This window comes from Cupressus sempervirens, chromosome 8, assembly GCF_028749045.1.
Source record: "Cupressus sempervirens isolate cs-2001-9-10 chromosome 8, ASM2874904v1, whole genome shotgun sequence".
Lineage (NCBI taxonomy): Eukaryota > Viridiplantae > Streptophyta > Pinopsida > Cupressales > Cupressaceae > Cupressus > Cupressus sempervirens.
The window spans coordinates 636,384,046-636,402,812 of record NC_143125.1 but is presented as its reverse complement, the minus strand read 5'-3'; the positions used below and the strand labels follow the sequence as shown (position 1 = coordinate 636,402,812).

The following is an 18,767-nucleotide window of genomic DNA, read 5'->3' as shown; positions in this document are numbered from 1 at the left end:
CTTCTTGGGGGAATCTAGGTCCTGCTAGTATTGGAGGAGTGGGTTGTAGTTCTGGTGATGTTAAATTCTTTTTCTCAATGCATAAGGTTGTTAACACTAACAATCTCATTGAGACTCAGGCCATTTTATATGATGTGGAATAGCGTTGTTTGTAGGGATTTTGCAAGATTATATGTGAATCTAACTACCAAGTGGTGGTGATCTTGCTTTCCTTGTAGGATCTTGAGGATGTTAGTTCGTAGCTGAGCATTGTTGTTAATTAGATTCTTCTCTTTTGATCCTCTCTTGAGTTCATTAAGTTTACTTACATTCCTCATGAATGGAATAGAGTTGCTGATTGTTTGGTCAAATGGGATTCTAGTCATGCTCCAGGCTAGAATATTATGGATAGGGGGCAAATTCCCTATTAGATGGTGCAAGAGTTTGATGAACTTGTTGCTCAAGATAGAGCTTGTTGTTGAGCTTTCCTTGTTGTAATCCTTTTTGTCTTAATAAAATTTTAGCCCTCTTTTTTCAATATATATATATATATATATATATCAAAGATCTATTGACCTAGTTAAATAATTCCTAATGAACTCAATATGAATTGTCTTCCTAAATGTAAAACACTTACATTACAGGAAATAACACCAAATTGTATCAACTATTGCCTTTGGTGCATAGAACATGGACTAATTTTTCATCTAGAAGTTACAATTGCAATCTCCTCTTCTTCTACCTAACCTAGACTAACATGGTTGTGGGCATTGCTTATTAGTGTAAGTGATTTTTGTGAGCACAAGACCCATATCAGGTTGCTTGGCCTTATCAAAGTGAGCATGTTAGCACAATGTTTGCAACAGCGAAGGATTCTTCTACATAAACGATGTTCCACCCATCCTTTTTAAGTTTAGAATCCACTGCTTCTTTAAAGCAGTCGTTCTCTATCATGTGCCTTACATACCCTGGAATATGAAACTAACTTGAACCCTATGCCTGATCAACATGCCCCTATCTTGTTATCATCTCCAACACAACAATCCCAAAGCTGTAAACATCGTATTTATTTGGGAGCTTGTTATTGCAGCAATAGTCTGGAGCCCAGTAGCCTTTAGTACCTATTATTTTATCAATTAACCTGTGTGTCCCCTCCCAATTCACATGCCTAGAAATCCCAAAATCAACAAGCTTTGCCTCATTGTCACTACTATCCACCATGATATTCTGAGGCTTGATATCAACATGAATGATTTTATTGGAGTGTAAGAATTCAATTCCCTTGGCTATACCCATTATCATTCTCAAGCTTTGCTTCCAACTGTAGGCAAACCCTAGACAATTTCCTCTTAAATAGTCATCAAGAGAAAACACATCTATCTACATTAAATAGTCATCAAGAGAACACACATCTATCTACATGTAGGCCAAGTAGGATATATTTGCTTCTATACACCAAACATATAGCTTGTTTATGTTGATGTGATGCAATCCCTATAGAAGTTCAACTTCATTCTCCACCCACATTTTGGTGTCAAGTGATTTGTGTTCTATTTCCTTTATAGCCAAATCTCTGCCTTGGAAGGCCCCCCTGTAAACTAGTGCAAAGCTTCCTTCCCCAACTTTAACAGACTTATGGCAGCAGCTTTTGATACAAGCAATCTGATCAAGTGTGAGGTTCGAATAAATATGTGTAGGCACAAGTGGCAGTTCTTGATTAGAGGAGAGACCTGAGTCTATATGTAAAATTCTTCCTCTTTCTCCAATTCCATTTATTTGAATTGTGTAATTACTATGAGGAGTAGTAGTTCTCCGATGAGCCATTTGCAGATTGGAAGATAAGCTTGACTGAACATGATTTTGTTCAACAACAGCTCGCTCCTTTATATTTACTCGGGGTGAAGGTAAAGGGGAACTTGTTGCTTCTCGGTTTCGCTCGGGTTTGGACCTCATCTTGTAAATGATACCGAGTGTAACCGAAATCACAATTGCAATCACTGCACCAGAGGAAAATGAGATAAAGTAAAATAACATTGTTGCCAAATATTTTTGATGGGGAAAGCTAAATTTTGAAACTTACAAAATTACTTACCAGATACGATAGAAATTATCGTAGATGATTTTACAGAATTATTGACACTGTTTGTGAATGCGTCTGATAAAATGGTAAGTAACTGTCATTACTTAACAATAACAAAGAATAAAGAAAAATATAAGATTTTTATGTTTTTGCAAGAACAATGAGACTTTACCTTTTTCAGGAGGTGGTTGAAAATACAGCTGGGAGGTTGCCATCAGTGATTTTTGTCTCTGAACTTCAAGAACTGTATTGATCAGATGAACAAAAGAAACCTAAATTAACACCTTGAAATATCAGAAAAGAGACTGAAAAGATCCACACCTTGAAATATCAGATCTGAGAATCCAATAGCCCTCTCTTTTAGCTTTACAAAGTTAATAAAAATGTCTTTCTATATGTTCTCTGTAGTTGCACTCATTCAACATATAATAGAGGGCAGTTAATATATTATGAAAGCTACAATTGTAAACTGTTGTTACGAGCAGTAAACACTGCACGATCATTATCTTTTTCTGTTGAAATACAGTTTTAGAATGCTGAAATAAAATAAGGATTATTCTGGTTAAAAAGTTAGAGTATTCTCTGTTTTCAAACAGAGTTTTGTTACGTAATTTGTTCATTTTCTATATTATTTTGTATGTGCTCGCTGGTAAATTTGAAATTCTACAAATATCCATCCTTTTCTGAGTCGCTTTCGACGTAGACACTAGATTCTTAATTTGCTCTACCAGCTTGTCCTGAGACTCTTTAATAGATCTCAAAACAGTGGTAATCTCATTTTTCTTCTCCTCGAAGAAAACCATAGAATGAATATCCTAAACCTGCTCTTCTAAAAGCTCATAGTTGGAGACAAATTGTTATTAGACATCATATACAAACAAATTTAAATACTACATTTAATCAGTTATATGATACTTGAAGTTCACTAAATAAAACTTACTGCAGGAGATTTTTTCTTTTTAGGTGAAGGGCCAAAGAGTTCGGATCCCACGCCACCTCCTGAGGAAGGTAAAATCTTAAAGTCCTAAAGAAGGCCTGAAATTATGTTTTACTTTCCTTACAATGTCAGGTCAGGATTCGTATCTAGACTATTTTTCTTCTGGAAATAAACCTCATGTTAAAAATTTTTATTACTATTGTAGCCAGTAAGTGAAAATAACTTTCCAAATGTAATAGGACAATAAAACCTAGTGTCTCTATTCTATTTTGAATTGTTGAGCCACAGAAGCATTTGGTATTGGGCAACGGTGTTAAATTTTACTATTTATAATGTTACTCTGCTGCAGTTGTTGCAGGCGCAGGTGTTTTAGGTGTGCTACTAACAATCTTCTACCTATTTACCTATTTACCTTCAACAAGAGCTGCTCTACTGCAAGATAACGTTCATTCAAGATCGTCCTCAAACATGAAAATGGAGTCTTATATCATAGCAGATGCAGTTCTCCCTTCAAACCAGCTACAATTCCTGGAACGTACACTAGATGTTTATACAAACCTCTCACCTCATGATATACTAGCTACAATTCCAGGAACCTACACTAGAGGTGAGCATACTAGCTATTGCAGTGAGACTCATCCAGTTGGGGTAGGAAGCTTTGCACGAGTTTACAAGATGATCTTCCATGGTGCAGTTTTGGCTATAAAGGAAATACAACATAGGTCCCCTCACACCAAAAGATGGGTGCAGAATGAAATTGATCCTATGATGGGAGAGGAGCACACAAACATAAACACGCTGTATTCTTGGTATATTGAAGAAAACGTATCTTACTTGGCCTACATGTATATAGATGGATGTTCTCTTTGTTGGAAAAACTAAATGTGGTGGTTGTCTTGCCCCTTTGAGTCAAATGCCCACCTACCACCTGATGACCAGCAGAATAGATAGAAACATAAATTTGGTAGGTGAGATTTTGAATTTGAACATTGAGAGGGAAAAGAATGGAATGTGACAAAAGGAATGATTATTCATTTTCATTTAGAGTGAGTTTTTTGGCAGATCAAGCAGATCAGAGAGAAGTTGCAGAGCTGAGTAGAGAAGGAAGAAGGAAAGAAGTTTGTGCCTGCAGTTGCACGTGTTTCCCCTTCTCACTCAGTAAGTTTGTTGTTTTTTGGATTTGTCTTGTTGAAGCAGTGATTGCTCTAGGCATCATTGTATGCAGCCATTAGAGTTGCAGGTTTAAAGGTTTATTGAAATTTGAAATATTATCAGTTTAGGGTTATTTTAGGGTTTTCTGGTTGAAGCCGAATGCTCCCAAATTTTGTAATAGTTTAATGAAAGATTGAATAGAATGCAAGCAACATACTTAATCTATTGTTTTTCCTCTTCTATTCATTACATTTGACAAGTTTGGTTGAAAGGTTAAAGCTTTGGCTTTCTGGTTTTAATGGTGAAAGCATTCACGTTGAAATATTTCCTAAGTTATAATTTTTAAGTTTGAAACAGAACACTTGGCATTCTCTTTCTTAGTTGGAGCCGAGCTCACTTGGCATCCATTGGTGCCGAGCATTTCCTGTGTGTGTGCTGAGCTCTTCTTGTGTCAAGCATTTTTCTTTAAGTGTCGAGCTCCTCTTTGTGCCGAGCTCACTCGGCACCTGTTTTCCTGTCACTCAGCATCTATTGGTGCCGAGCAAATTTCCACTCGGCACATTCACGTGCCGAGAAAAACTGACACTCGGCAATTGTGAGTGCTAAGTAAAATTTTTAGGTTTAGGGTTGAGTTGTGAGTTAAATTTAATTTGTATTTCTCACATGGTATTAGAGCTTTGAGACCCCACATCCATAGTGAGTTAGGGCATTTTTTTTTCTTGGGATATTTGACATGGCAATAGATGCAGGAAAGATATGGTAGTAGCCACCACCCTTTAATGGGCAAAATTATGATACATGGGCAAAGAAGATGAAGACCATAATGGTTGCAAATGATTTGTGGGAGTTTGTGGTCAATGGATTCAATGATGTAATAGACCCAACTTAGTATGCTGCTCTCACAAATGCATAGAAGACTCATTTGAAAGAGTCAAGGAGGAAAGATGCAAAGGCATTAAGTCTTATTGAAGTAGCAATGACAGAGACAACGTTTTCAAAGAATGCAGCAGCAAATTATGCAAAGGAAGCTTAGGATATCCTTGAGACGAACTTCAAGGGGACTGATAAAGTCCGTACTATAAAGCTATAGAACATAAGGAGGGAGTTTGAGAACCTTCAAATGAAGGAGAATGAATCAGTTACATCCTTTAGCTCAAGGACCTCCAATGTGATTAATCAATTGAAGTCAAATGGAGAAGATTATCAAGAGGAGAGGATAGTGGAAAAGATATTGAGGAGTTTACCTCATAAATATGACAATTTGGTCATGACCATAGAAGAGGCAAAAGACCTCACTGTTTTGACAATGGATGAGTTGATAGGTTCTCTTCAAACCCATTAGCATAGGATCAATAGATCTACTTCTTCATCTTCCCAAGAGCAAGCATTCAAAGCTCAGACAAATCCAAGAGGAAGGGGGAGAGGAAGAAATGGCTCAGGCAGGAACTCCAGAGGCAGAGGCTGAGGTAATGGAAGACAAAGAAATGTTGTAGCAGAAAGCTCAGGAAGAGCAAATGGAGCAAGTAGCTCACAAAATACTTCAAGAGGAGGTAAGAAAAATTACAACTCAAATAAGAGTAATGTAGAATGCTACTACTGTCATAAATATGGGCATTATGCAAATGAATGCTGGAAGAAGCAGAATGATCAGTTAGGACAAGCAAATGTGGCTGATGTGAACATGGGAAGTGGACCAATTGCTCCTGCCTTCATCATGTGTAATGTTGGTGAAGAAGGAAGCCCTTAGGTTTGGTACCTCAATAGTGGATGTAGCAACCACATGAGTGGTAATGAAACCTTGTTTTCATTCATTGACAAGAGTTTCAAATCAGAAATTAAAATTGGTAACAATGAAACCCTACCAGTTGTGGGAAAAGGATCTATTATGGTCCACACCAAGAAAGGTGAGAAAAGGGAAATACAAAATGTGTATTTCACCCCTGGTATGAAGCACAATTTGATGAGCATTAGTCAGCTCATTCAAAATGGATACAAAGTTCTAATGGAGAATGATAGGTGTATCATTCAAGAAAAGGATGGGAGCAAGAACTTACTTGCAGCAGTTCAAATGACCAAGAACAGAATGTTTCCCTTGAGGATTGAGACATGTTTCTCATCTCAAGTTTGTGTTGCACCTCACACACAATCAGCTCTAAGGAGTGTGATTGAAGAGCCTTCACGGTTGTGGCATCTCAGGTATGGTCATCTCGGCTATGCTGGTTTAAATTTTTTATCAAATAAAAGAATGGTAGATGGTTTGCCATGTGTAGGAAATTCTTGTGACAAGTGTGACGCTTGTATTTTGGGTAACCAACATAGGCTTCCCTTTAATTCTGGAAATTCTAGGAGGGCTAGATATCCATTAGAATTAGTGCGTACTGACCTAGTCGATCTTATGCAAGTTACTTCCATTGGGGGGAGTACTTATTTCATGACATTCATTGATGATTTCAGTCATAGGACATGGGTGTATTTCTTAAAGAATAAATCTGAAGCATTTGATAAATTTGTAGAATTTAAAGCCTAGGCTAAAAGAGAATGTGGACACTATATCAAGGTCCTCAGATCAGATAGAGGAGGGGAGTATACCTCCAATTTTTTTTAAAACTTTTGGAGGAAACATGACATAAAGAAAGAGCTCACAACCTGCTATACACCACAGCAGAATAGAGTGGCTGAAAGAAAGAACATGACCATTGTTGAAATGGCAAGGAGCATGATGAAAAAGAAATTTGTCCCAACTAAATTTTGGGGAGAGGCTGTGGCAACAACAGTTTACTTAATTAATAGGTGTCCTACAAAGGCAGTCTGTGACAGAATTCCAATGGAAGCATGGTCATGAAGAAGATGGATAGTTGAACACCTAAGAGTGTTTGGATGTGTTGCATATGCACATGTGCCTAAAGAGAAAAGGAAAAAATTTGGTGATAAAGGTGTGAAGTGCATCTTCATAGGGTACAGCCCAGAATCAAAGGCATACAGATTGTATGACCCATTGAACAACAAGATGATGCTTTCAAGAGATGTGGAATTTCTTGAAAATCAATCTTGGTATGGTTCAATTGATGAGTCACTGAGCACTTCTAGTAAAGTTCCAATTATGAATGAAGAAGATGCTGATGAACAACAAGAAGAAGGAGCAAATAGAAGAAAAGGCAAGCAGATTCAGACATTGCCAAGCTCCTCTAGGCATGACCGAGTGTCAGTGCCGAGTACTAGTGAAGACCAAGCTAGTCAACAATGAAGATTCTAATCCCACACTCTCCTCCCTATTACCAAGAAAGACTAAGAGTCTTAGAGAGATATACCAAGATGAAAGGTATGAAGATTATGATGAGAGTGTTAATTTTGCATTATTTTCTCATAGTAATCCAATATATTTTGAAGAAGCTATTAAGGAGAAGAAATGGTGTAATGCTATGGATGAAGAAATAGATGCTATAGAAAGAAATGAGACATGGGAGCTAACTAAATTGCCTCCCAAGAAGCAAGTGATTGGAGTGAAATGGGTCTATAAGATCAAATGCAATGCTAAAGACAAGATTGATAGGCATAAGGCTAGGCTGGTAGTCAAGGGCTACAAACATTAGTATGGAAGAGATTATGATGAGACCTATGCCCCAGTTGCAAGAATAGAAACCATGCGTACTGTCATAGCAATTGCAGCTTAGCACAAGGGGAAGGTATTTCAAATGAATGTGAAGTCTGCCTTCCTTAATGGTGTATTGAAAGAAGAAATATATGTGGAGCAGCTACCTAGTTATGAAGTTGCAGGTGAAGAATACAAAGTATATAGATTGAAGAGAGCTCTTTATGGGCTCAAGCAAGCTCCACGGGCATGGTACAGTAGGATTGACTCATATTTAATAAGAAATAGCTTTAGCAAAAGCAATGGTGAGCCCACTCTTTACATCAAGGCAGCAAATGGTAATCTATTGATTGTTGTCTTGTATGTAGATGACTTGATTTTTACTGGAAATGACAAGGTTCTAATTGGTGAGTTTAAAGAGGCCATGAAAAGTGAATTTGAAATGATAGACCTAGGTCTCTTGAAATACTTTCTAGGCATAGAAGTAAAAAAAATGCATGATGGCATTTTTATCTCTCAAGAAAAGTATGCAGGGTAGATCTTGGAGAGATTTAAAATGCAGAATAGTAAGGAAGCCCCCACAGCAATAGCAATAGGTCTGAAGTTGAGCAAGGAAGACATCAACAAAAGAGTGGATCCAACATTATACAAGAGTATGGTTGGAAGTCTAATGTATTTGACTGCAACTCGGCTAGACCTAATGCATGTAGTAAGTCCGATTTCCAGATTTATGGAAACACCAAAAGATTCCCATTGGCAAGGGGGAAAGAGAATCCTAAGGTATGTGAAAGGTACCAAGGGATTTGGGATTTTATATACTGCAAATGATGATTTCAAGTTGGTTGGTTACACTGATAGTGATTGGGCTGGAAGTATAGATGATAGGAAGAGCACTTTCGGATACATGTTTCATATGGGATCGGGTGCAATTTCATGGGCATCCAAGAAGCAACCTATTGTTTCTCAATCTATAGTAGAGGTTGAATACATTGTAGCAAATGCAACAACATGTCAAGCAATTTGGCTGAGGAGGATCTTGACAGATTTGAATGAAAGGCAAGAGGATGGAACCACAATTTATTGTGACAACATCTCATCAATTGCATTGTCCAAGAATCCAGTCTTCCATGGGAGAAGCAAACATAGAGAGATCAGATATCACTTCATCAGAGAGTTGGTGGAGAATGGGGATATCAAAATAAATTTTTTTAAGTTTGAGCAGTAGCTAGCAGACATATTTACTAAGCCTTAAGGCATTGGAATTTTTGTACACCTAAGAGAGTGTCTTGGTGTAGTTGATGTGGATTAGTTGTGATCCTTGTTTTGTTTGGCTTAGGACAAAGGGGGAGTGTTGGAAAAACTAAATGCGGTGGTTGTCTTGCCCCTTTGAGCCAAACGCCCACCTACCACCTGACGACCATCAGAACAGATAGAAACATACATTTGATAGGTGAGATTTTGAATTTCAATGTTTGGAGGGAAAATAATGGAATGTGAAAAAAGGAATGATTATTCATTTTCATTCAGAGTGAGTTTTTTGGCAGATCAAGCAGATCAGAGAGAAGTTGCAAAGCTGAGTAGAGAAGGAAGAAGAAAAGAAGTTTGTGCCTACAGTTGCACGTGTTTCCCGTCCTCACTCAGTAAGTTTTTTGTTTTTTGGATTTGTCCTATTGAAGCAGTGATTGCTCCAGGCACCATTGTATGCAGCCATTAGAGTTGCAGGTTTAAAATTTTATTGAAATTCAAAGTATTATCAGTTTAGGGTTATTTTAGTGTTTTCTGGTTGAAGTCGAATGCTCCTAGATTTTGTAATAGTTTAATGAAAGATTGAATAGAAAGAAAGCAACATAGTTAATCTATTTTTCTTTATCTTCTATTCATTGCATTTGACAAGTTTGGTTCAAAGGTTAAAGCTTTGGCTTTCTGGTTCTAATGGTGAAAGCATTCACGTTGAAATATTTCCTAAGTTATAATTTTGAAGTTTGAAATAGAACACTCGGCATCCTGTTTCTCAGTTGGAGCTGAGGTCACTCGACATCCATTGGTGCCGAGCATTTCTTGTGTGTGTGCTGACCTCTTCTTGTGCCGAGCATTTTTTTTCAAGTTTTGAGCTCCTCTTTGTGCGGAGCTCACTCGACACCTATTGCTTGTCACTTGGCATCTATTGGTGCTAAGCAAATTTCCACTTAGCACATTCACATGCCAAGCAAAAATGGTACTTGGCAATTGTGAGTGCCAAGTAGAATGTTTAGGTTTAGGGTTGAGTTGTGAGTTAAATTTAATTTGTATTTCTCACAAATACTATTTGAGAGGAAATTGTGCAGGATTTGCCTATAGTTGGAAGCAGAGCCTTAAACTGATGATGGGTATAGCCATGGGAATTGAATTCTTGCACAAGAATAAAATAATTCATGTTGATATAAAATTTCAAAATATTATGGTGGATCTTAATGATAATGAGGCAAAGATTGTTAATTTTGGGCTTTCGAAGCATGTAGATTGGCAGGGCACACATAGTTCAACTGTTATGGTAGTTGGTACGAGAGGGTATCGAGCTCCAGAGTATTGCTAGAATAATAAGATCTCTTACAAACATGATGTTTACAGCTTTGAGATTGCATTGCTTGAAATTGTAACAGGGTAGAGGCATGTTGATGAAGCACGTGGTTAAAGTCAATTTCATATTCTAGGGTATGTAAGGCACATGATAGAGAACAATCATTTTGAAGAAGCTGTAGATGCTAGACTCAAACATGATGGGTGGGACAATATCTATTTAGAACAAGCCTTGGTTGCTGCAGACATAGCCCTGAGATGTGCTCATCCTGATAAGGCCGCACGACCTGATATGAATGGTGTGGTCACGAAAATCACTTATATGATGAGGTTAGATTAATTTGAACTAATCATTTCTATGGAAGTGATATTTGTTTATTTTATAAGAAAATTTTATCCACTCTTAAAGAAAAAGGATTCCGACATAAATTGTATGATAGGATGGTTTAATGTATGTTTTTATAGAACCACTATAAACTAAATCAATATTGTAACTGATATGTAGCCTTGAATTTTCAAGGATGTATTCAATACATTAAAAAAAGCTTCTTAAATATATTATTAGTAATAAATATCTTCTTAAAAATAATTCTCACTTTTACTATGAACTTGGTCAGTCGACACATTCTCTCCTCCAATGCATGGTTTCTCTCCCATGCCTCATTACCAACCTTTTGCAACTCGCCTAGATCGCCTTTAGTACCAACCTTTATAGTATCCTACATAATCAAGGGGTTAGTACCATTTATAGAAACAACCTTAACAGGGGAGGAGATCATTGTGGGGGAAGGCATCCTATCCACCATGTTATGGAACACATCTTTTGTTAGGTCCACACACCCTAGATCAACTATTGCCAAAACATGCGACACCTCCTTATTCTCCTTTCCATCTCCCGATTTTGACCTAGTGGAGTTTGAAATCTCCTCTTCCACCTGCTCCATACCTCCCACCCCAAAGTTTATTTCTTTTTCCTTCATTCTTCATTTGGGGCAGCTTGAATCCTCAGAATTTGACTCCTTCTCTTGTGAGGCCCCCTCCTTCAACTTTCTCTTAGCATTAGATTTTGCTAGCCTTCCCAACCTCCTCCTGCACCCTCTCCTATCTTCCTCCAACTCCACCAAGACCTTCTCTTTTCCTTTATCTTGTCTCCCTTTTTGCCCCATGGGGGAGGGATTGACCAGGGACCCACTAGGTGAGGGCTATGGGGTAGGGTCTCTAGGACACATGATCCTAAGGGGAACCATTTGAGGCTAGGGGTTTGTGTGGGTTGGAATGTCAATTTCCACAATCCTAGGGGGGACTAGGGTGAGGTGGAATTGATACAGCTTGAAAATTGAACCCTAGTGTAAATGGTAAAATTAACCCCCCTTTTCATTTTTTCTTTCACATCAACAATAGTATCCTCTAATTCATGTAGCAAGAAGAAAGGATGTGAAATAAAATCCTAGTGATGAAAATGACTAAGGAGAGGAAAGAGATAGTAGTAGCAAACTCGATACCTTCCTTCCAGGGTAAGATATTTCATCAAAAAAAAAAAAACCTTGTTTCATGGGTCAAGAAGCTTCTCCCGCATGAAACCTCCTAGATGCCGAATTAATTCCTCACCCTCCACAAAAAATGTCGTAGGCTCATTTCATCTATCACCCTTGTCACTTTCTGCCATTTCCTACCTTTCATAGCCAAGTGTGTCACCAGAGTAATCACCTCCTCCAAAATATGAAGTGAGATACCATTTATCATAACTCCACAACTCTCCCAAGAGTTAACAAATTGCATAGATCAATTCTCATCATGCCCATTAATTGCATACATGAACGCGACAAAATTGCCCTCCTTTAGTATGTACCACACCAAGGGCTTCCTCCTATTTTCATCGATCACAGCTAGTTCAATGCGCATCAAATATCCACCCATCTCTACATTTTTTTCCTCTCTTCTCTTTTTTTCTTCAAAACCCAGACACAGTAACCCAGATGTAATTTCTAAAAAAGACTTCACACTTAGGCAGAAAAACCCAAAAGTGGAGATGAAAATCACAATTAATTGTAATAATGAAACCAACCAAATTAGTAAGAAAGATCATGTGTCTGCCACCACGATCTATTCCCCAATCATTTCCATCATTCCCAATGCACATGAACCCTTTAAAAAATAATTGATTTTCTCTACATGACATATGATGACACATATAGGGAAATAAATAAAAAATCCCCCATTTCAAAATTCCTCTTTTTGGGCCATGAGTATTTATTATTACCTATACTCGATCCTTTACTCCTTAACACCTATGCATCAAGGACATGTCTTCCCTGCTAGCTCAACAACATAATGCAAAATAACCAGCTAGGACTCATTATTTTTTACTTTGTGACTCACTAACTCCCTTACAAAATTTGGCAATGTGTTCAAGTTCCTCCAACATATAAGCCCCTTCAGCTTTAAGCCAATCACCGCCATTGCATCAGCCACACTATTTTCCTCCCAAAATATGTGATTCAAATCAAACATATTGACAATGGTTAATAGGTACTTGATATCATCAATCACCTATTTAATAGCCCATCCCTCCCTCATATTACCTTTGATAGTCTCAATAATAATTTTAGAATCACCTTCAATTTGCACATTCCTCCATCCCACACTTATGACCAATTTTAAGCCCTAGTATAGAGCCATCACTTGCACGGTATTATTTGAAACTTTCCCTAATGGACCAGTATATGCCAACATCATCCTTCCCTTACTATCCTTGACTATCCCTCCACCCGTCAAACCCTCCTTTCTGGCAGTTCCATCAAAATTGATTTTGACCCAATTAGCTGGTGGAGATTTCCATTAGGTTTTTTTTTGGCCATGAGATTAGAATTATCAATCTCCATAATCCCTTCTAGAAATGACTAGTACTTGGCCACTCTGACCTCTAGGGTGGAAGGGGGAACACTGGCTTTCTCCATTTTCTAGAACTAATATTGTAACTATCAATTTTTAGACCCTTTCCACCATGACACTCTCCTCCCTCTCCTCATTCCTGAACACCTTATTATTTCACTCTTTCCAAATACCGCAAAAAACATGGAGGGGATGATATTCCATAAACTAATAAGATGGGGGTGGGTGAAGGGGCCCTACCAGTTCATCTATTGCCCCTTGTCCACATTAAACACCCAATTAGTCTCCAACTTCTGAAGAATTCTCCCCCACACCTTAGATGCAAAACTACAATGTAGGAATAAATGGTTGATGCTTTCTTTCTCCATCTTACACATATGGAATCTATTTGGTATTTGGAGCCCTCACTTCATCAAGTTTTCAATAGTGATAATTTTCCCTAAATGGTGGTTCACCAGAAAATATTGATCTTTGGGATTAAGTGGTTAAACCAAACATTCCCCAATCATTAGGTCCAAGAGTTTTTTCAAACATTAATTTAAACGTACATTTAACCAAGAACTCCCCTGCTAAGGTAGCCTTCCAAATGAACTCATCATTCTTGTCCCTTCCTGGGATCTTGTACTCTTCAAGCAAAGAATTAAGCTCTATGATCAGCTTCCTTCCAATCATATCATTTTGTTGCAGCTTCACTTTTCTCCATTTTCTTCCTAGGAAAATAAAATCAGCTACCATTCCACCCCTGTAGTCCTATAGGTGATACAAGAGAGACCCAAACTTTGTTTTTGATAAAGGTTGATCCATAAGCCATTGATCCTCCTAGAAATTAATCTAGTTACCATTCCCTACAAGCCACCTAACTCCCTCCTTCAAAATGTTTCTTTTTTTCACAATATTACCCCAGATTTTAGAGTCCATAAGAAGATCATTTCTCCAAGTGTGGTGAGAGAACATCAAATTTCCAAGGTACTTAGCTCCCATAATATTACACCAATTAGATTCCATCCCATCTTAGAGAGAAGCACATTGTTCAGATCAGTTATCTTCCTGACTTGCAAACCTCTTATTTACTTAGGTTTACAAACTGTTTCCTAGCTAACCAAACTTATTCTAATTTTCTCACTTCCTCCAGACCAAAGGAAGTTACTTTGAATTTTTTCCAATTTTTAGCCATACAATGAGTAATTTTAAATAAGGATAGGAAGTACGGTGGTAATCCTTAGAGGGAGGAGATTAGTAGTTGTAGCTTGCGCACACTACTCAGAGTTTTACCTTTCCATCCAATCAACTTTTTCTCCATTCTTTCTAGAATGCCATTCCACAAGTTGTTGCTTACATCTCTCATAGTTAATGTAAGACCCAAATAATAATTTTACTAACTCAGCAATGTTGCATGGTAGAATATTAACAATCCTTCATTGTAGGTCAAGGGGTGTTAAAAACTGTTTTCTTTTATCAAAAGTGATCTTTTGACCTGCATTCATAGCATATATCTCTAGCACAGACTTCCAAGCTCTGGCTTCACCCACTGAGGACTCCCCGCTAAGAAAGGTGTCATCAAAAAACTGTTCAACCACTTTAGGAGGTAGAGTGGATGAAGGTTTAATTCCTTTGTTTATCCCCACCTCTTACTTTCTTATGAACGCTCTTCCTAAGACTTCAAAAACCATAATAAATAGGTAGGGAGAGATAGGATCACCCTAACTAAGTCCTCTCTCCCCTCAAAAATTTCCCCAAGATGACCCATTAACCATCATAGAATACCTGACAGTTTCTACCATCAACTTCACCAGTCTAATAACCTTTTGACTAAGGCTTATCCTTTCCATAACTTTATACAAGAAAATCCAATTAATCCTATCATAAGCTTTAGAGATGTCAAGTTTCAAGGCCATACCAGGATTACAAATTTTTTCCATAGAGTGCAAGACTTCATGAGTCATTATAGTAGCATCCAGGATGTGTTGCCTTGGGACAAACCCACTCTAGGTTTTCCCTATAAACTTATGCAACAAAAACTTCAACCTATTCACCATAATTTTTGAGAAAATTTTGTATGTAGTGTTACATAGGCTGATCGACCTAAAGTCAAAAAGGACCTCTAGATTTCTCACCTTGGGGATCAGCGCAATGAAAGTTCTATTGAGCTATATAGAAGTTTCTCAGTTCTAAAATAAGCATGAGCTATTTGAGGGAGATCCAACTTGATAAGCTCCCAAAAGTGCTAAAAGAACACCAGTGGGAAACCATCAAGTCTTAGGGATTTATAAGCTTTCATGGAGAACACAGCTCTATGGACGTCCTCCTAGGTCACCATTTGACCTAACTCCTTTTTCTCTTTAGTCAAGATCAATATGGGCATAGAATCAACCAAACATTGCCTATCCTCCTCTCTAAAGTCTCTTTTCTCTTCTAGGTAAGAATTTTTGAAGTAAGTCATCGCCTAGTTCCCTATCTCTTAAGGTGTATTCAACTTCACATTATTGTCATCTTTGATGTTATTAATAGTGTTTCTCCATTTATGAATAGAGGCAGATCTATGAAAAATGTCGTATTCCTAACAACTACTTTAAGCCATAACACCCTTGATCTCTACTTCCAGTAAGTCTCCTCTCTAATTATCATTTCCTTTCACACGTTTCTAAATTTATCCTCCTCCTGGATAATGTTATCCATGGGTATACCTTCCCCCATAGCTTTCTAGAGTTTGACTAACTTCCCTTCCACCTCAACTTTAGTCTTGAATATATCACCAAAATATCTTTTCTTCTAGGGTAATACATTTCTTCTAACATTCTCCAGCTTAATAGAGAGTCTATACATCACTATCCCTTTAATGCTGATCCCCCACCACTCAACCACCCTAGAGCTGAAGTCAAGATAGGATTGCCACATTATTTAATATCTAAAAGGTCTTGGGCCTACTAGGGAGTCTTCCTTCTAGTTGAAAAGGATAGGGGCATGATCTAATAATGTCCTGGGTAGTCACATAAGAGAGGAGGAAGTTAATCCTTCCCACCCTACCGGGACCAAAAGTCTATCTAGTTTGACTTGTATAAGTTCAACATCCTTCCTATTATTTGACCATGTAAACTTCACACCACACATCTCCATATCTAATAAATTATTATTTATAAAATTAGCCAGATCCTTCATACTATCATTAAAATCAATCATTCCTCCAATTTTCTCCAAAGAGTACCGACAACTCCTCCCATAAGCTATCTACCATTTCTAGAATTAGGAGCATAAAGATTAGCAATATTCCATATCTTATCACCCATCCTATGTTTAGTTATAAGATAGAATTTAGAACTATAGATTAGACTACCATTACCAACATCTAGGTTCCAAAAGATAGGCACTCCTCCTGACTCACCTTCTACTTCACTATAAAAAAAATTCACCCCTGGCCATACGTAACTTTCAATATTCCTTAAATTAATCATAGTCATTTAAACCTCCTAGATAAGCAGGATATCAATTTTTAGGTTTAACAAATGTTGTTTGAGGTCAAACTGCTTATGACAGTTGTTTAACCCCGTCATGTTCCATTATAGAATAATCATTTTGTACCTTTTTTCAGGGATTCCAAAGTGGGCTTCCTGCCACTTGCCACTTCCCTTTCCATCTGCTTCGCTCTCCTACTTTTTTTTCTTGACTTCCCTACATCCAACTTCAATTCCACTACCATCTCAAGTTTCCTTGAAACCCTTGTCTATCTTCTCTTTGTTTTCCACTTCCCTTCCTTATCGTCCAGATATGATAGATCCACCATCTTATTTGGTAGTTCATCCTCATTCTAGCAAAGGAATCTAGTGACTTCCCCCTCCTTCAAGTTTTTCACCTTGCCTTGCTCCAAGGCCTTATCAATGTCCACTCTAAAAACCTCATCAATCACCAAGTTCGTCGAAAGGGTACTGAGGAGCTCCTCAATGCCTTCCAAAAAGGGAAAAGAATTAATTTCCTCTTCCTCCAATCCCCTGATCTCCCCTTCTTTTGTGCAAAATATCTTCGAGTCCCAAAGCAAACAAGACTTCCCCTCCAACTCTTCCATCCTAATCCTCCCCAACATAGCTTGAGGGTTATCATTTTTCTCCTTCCTAGGAGGGAAAGTCAACCCCTTCTCCATTTCTGCTTGAGAATTCTTAACTTATAGCTCCTTCCAAGGAGGGGGAGTCACCACCTTGCCACTCTCAAGAGACCTAGCTCCCTTTGCCCATAAATCCTTAGGAGGAACCCCCCTTCAAATTCTCCCTCTATCTCCTTAGCCATCCTATCTGGCTTCTTACAATAAACAATCAAATGCCTAAATGATGACCATTTCTAGCAAAATCAACTTGCATTCTCATAAATGATGGGTTAAATCTTCTTACCCCACTTCAAACTTAGTGTAATAGACTCAGGTAAGGAAGTTTCCACTACCACATTTACACTAAACCTCATAAAGACTAGCCAGGATCTCTGCAAAGTTACCATCTCCATAGCCACAAAGTGCCCAAAGTAATCCCCAATGGATTTTAGGATCCTCTCCTCCCAAAACTCAAATGGAAGGCCAGGTTACCTAACTCAGACTAGAGCCATCTTGTTAAATTTTTCCACTGGATCCAATGTCGGATGCCACTTAGCCACCATTAGGCTATGCTTTTTGTATGACCAGGAAGCAACCATCACCATTGTTATATCTTTAGCTACATTAAATTTAAAGCAAAACAAGCCTCTCAACATGGCCAGGACCATCACACTCTCCTTCAACTTCCATCTCTGACTTACACACTTCATTACCATATCAATCAATGAGCAAAAGGAAATAAATCTACCTATAAGGCAAAGCTTTAGATCAGCTGACACAATATCAACCAAGTTGTCTGGTACCACAATTTCAACCCCCTCGTCACCACTAATCACTCTGGGAGCTTCCAAGGAGATGTTAGCCGCCTTCTCTCCAACAACCTATTCCTTCCAACCTAGAACCCTTGTGTGACTTGTTTGAATCTCCTGGGCCACTAACAGAGCCCTTATATGACTCGTTTGAATCTCCTGGCCCACAAAGACAGTTGTTGACTCCACTGACACCTCCCCAATAGGATGAATGACATTGACATTCCCCTAGGTAACCCCAATCATAGTTAGAATAATATGTACATCTAGGCAAGGATCCAAGACTAGGCCTAGCCCCTTAGGGGCATCCACACACATCCAATTTCAAAATATCAATCAAGCAAGAAATGAAAAGTTGCAGAGATTTTTCCTACTATTATCCATCCCAAGTGTTAAATAGTGGAAGTCTTTTTTTTATTTTGATAATGTTAAATAATTTAATCTACATAATATTCAAACCTCCTAAGAAGACACATGTTTATTTTTAATTGTGTGGAAGCTCAATCATATCATGTGGTATTAATTAGAAAACCAACAATGATCAAAACTATAATTATCAAACTTAGAAACAATGCAATAGTCGAATCTAACATAAGTAATCCACCATGAATGCCAAGTATGATAGCCTTATGGAAAAAAATTAAACATGTCTCCTCCTACTCTACTCTAATCTTATTCTCCTCTCTAATGAGTTACAAATG

The 18,767-nt window shown here is 37.9% G+C and overlaps 2 pseudogenes; one reads left to right on the top strand and one right to left on the bottom strand.

Moving 5' to 3' along the window:
* Positions 1–682: 682 nt before the first annotated feature.
* Positions 683–2,013, bottom strand: LOC149544042 (pto-interacting protein 1-like; annotated as a pseudogene).
* A 206-nt stretch (positions 2,014–2,219) lies between these two features.
* LOC149544041 (receptor-like serine/threonine-protein kinase At1g78530) lies at positions 2,220–10,633 on the top strand (annotated as a pseudogene).
* Positions 10,634–18,767: the final 8,134 nt, after the last annotated feature.